The sequence below is a fragment of the Erpetoichthys calabaricus genome, chromosome 7 (genome assembly GCF_900747795.2).
Source record: "Erpetoichthys calabaricus chromosome 7, fErpCal1.3, whole genome shotgun sequence".
Classification (NCBI taxonomy): Eukaryota; Metazoa; Chordata; class Cladistia; order Polypteriformes; family Polypteridae; genus Erpetoichthys; species Erpetoichthys calabaricus.
Genome location: NC_041400.2, coordinates 17,176,752 through 17,179,738, shown reverse-complemented (window position 1 = coordinate 17,179,738; position 2,987 = coordinate 17,176,752).

The window sequence follows — 2,987 nt, the reverse complement described above, 5'->3', positions numbered from 1 at the left end:
CATGGCTTATTTGAGTGTTGACCGTGTGCATCCCTGTAGGCATACATTTGAAATAAGTCACTATGATCTGTGGAGAACATCTTATAAAACCTGATTTTGACTCAAAGTAAGAAGCATGCGGCACAGCAGACAAATCCAAATTATGCACACAAGCTGACTTGCCATGCAAGCAATATGACAAAAAGATGGACTAAGGCAAGTGGAGACCACTCAGGCAGGCCGTGGGATGCTGTAACCATGGACTATTTTCTATGCCTGTTGAGCCAGCAAAAAAAGAGTTGTGTCCTTATTGGGAGTGAATTGTATCCTTGAATGGACTTACATGTTCATCTGATGGAGACCTGGAGAAACAGTGCAAAAAGCCTTGGAATTCGCCCAGCATGGACGGATGGATGATGTCACCACAAAGCCAATGAACAGATAGATGACTTCGCCACCTGTTCCTGAGAATGCCTTCTGCACTGGCATGGACAACACAGACAGACTCCACTCCTCAGGCCCCCACCCCAGGACCGGGTCTTGTCACTAGATACATTTGTCTTTGTACTATCTGCAGTGTAAGCTGATATTAAACTCAAGCCAAGTTTATTCCACCTAAGTGATTATTAATTAACATTACCACCGTATCACTGAGGAGGGATATGGCCATTTAATTAACATCTATATAGATCAGCGTTTCTCAACCTTTTAAGTATTTGCGACCCGAGTTTTCATAACAGTTTTAATTGAGCCCCCCTAACATTTTTTTGAAAGGAGCCCACTAATACCAATTTGTTCTTTTTTAATTAATGATATATCATAGATGCATATTTTATTACACCTACTTAACTTTTATCGACATTTGTCTAACTCTATATTTATTTTTCTAGTATCAGAATGTAGTTTAAGTTAATTTGTTTTGGTTTCAATAGATGTATTTTTCATATATTCGATTCTTGTTTTATTTATTTCACATCTTCGCGCCCCCTTTTTTGTTACTTCGCGCCCTCCTAGGGGGGCCCGCCCCACAGTTTGAGAACCACTGATATAGATTTAAGTTAGTACCATTCTGCTATCACTAACGAACCCATTCCCAGAAAGCATGCGCTGTCTGCTGGACACAATCCCCTCATTTCCACAATTTACCCACCTTCAAATGGCGGCTTCCAGCATGATAATGCACCACATCACTATGCAAAATTCTTCTCACACTGGTTTCATGAACATGACAGTGAGTTCAGTGTTCTTCAGTGGTCATCCTAGTCACGGGATCTGAATCCAGCACACCACCTTTGAGATTTGGTAGAACAGGAGTTTCCTGGCATGAATGTGCAGAAATTGTGTAATGGAGTCATGTCAACCTGAAGCAGAATCTCAAAGGAAGATTTCCAACATTTTGTGGAATCCATGCCACCAAGAATTGAGGCTGTTTAGAGAGGAAAAGGAGGCCTTACCCAATATTAGTACAGGCAGTCCCCGGGTTACATACGAGATAGGGACTGTAGGTTTGTACTTAAGTTGAATTTGTATGTAAGTCGGAACAGGTACATTATTTTAATAAATGCTATTTTTGACCGACTGTAACCAAGTGCTCTGCCAATGAATGATGGAATTTCACCTCTCTCTGACCTTTTTATTATTTCTAGTTTATTTTCAATGGTGATGGTTTTTCTCTTCTTTACTGTATCACCAGCACTTGCATCAGATTTGTGTTTCAGAGACATTCTTGAAGGGTTGTAGCGGGGCTACATAGTTGTAATAGTGTTGTCAGTGTTAGTACCATGTGCGTCTTGTTTCCATCATCCCGTTTGCTGTTTGTGTGTCAGTGAATGTCGTCCCCGTAAAGGGGGACGGATAATGGGAGGAGACCGCAACCCCAATCCTGGAAAACCACCTGTTTGCTATTATTCAATTACATCCATCTCAGGACTATTTAAGTAATCAGGGAGAGAAGGGAAAAGAAAGGAGAGAAGGAGATTTTTCACATTCACGACCAAGAGCCATCTGTACCTGTTATATTCCACATCGCGCATTTCCATCCAGTTTGTTTTTCTGTCCGCCGGACTTGCTTCAGTGACTTCATCACGAGAGACCCTGGGGTCGGAATTAATCATCCACCACGCACCGAGGATTCACGGTGAGGCTGCTCCATTTTGTCCGGGGAAAATCAAACGACTTATTTTCGCTAGTTCAGTCAACTGCATTCAGGACAGTTTTTTTATAACCGGACTCAAGTTCACATTCATTTCCGTATCTCATTCAGTTTTTGGTATCTGTGTTGTTTGTTATATGTTACAGGGGCAAGGGAGGGTTTATTGTGTGTGTGTATATATATATATGGTGTTGTTGCTTTGGTGGAGGGATATATATATATATATATTTATTGTGCATTTTGTTTTTTGTTGTTGCTCGTTTAATATAATTACGCTCCTATTTTACATATCATCTGTTTTTGTGAGCTTAATTAAACCGTCGATTGTGGGGAAAATTTTTTATTTGTTAGAGGTACGGCTTGATATTTAGATTCAGCTCAGTAAATTATCCAGGCCACAGGTCTTGGAGGTGTAGCTGCCGGCCGGGTAAGAGGTCGGCCGTTACAGGGTGAAAGACAAAAGGTTAAGATGAGCTCTTCAGCACAGCACTCTCCACGCTATCACAGCAGGACGTCACCAGTCATCAACACGTCTGACGTACTGACAAGAGACAACTTCCTGCTATGTGCGTAACAGTACAAGCAGGCTTGCTATTGAGAATGAATGGGGGCGGCGAGGGGTGGTTCATCACCAGCCTACCTCACAGTCACCTCCACTACAGTATGCTGTAGAATGAACACGGTGTGGCCAAAGGCGAGTAGTGAATCGCCCAACCCCAATTCAACAGGCAGCCATCTGAGGCACACTACAATGCTACCTCCGCAGCCCAAGTCACCGTTTGCAGCATTACCAGCCGTGTGTGCTGGGCAGGCAGTGAAACGCCCCCCTCTGCTCCATCCAGCCTGCGTCCAGTCA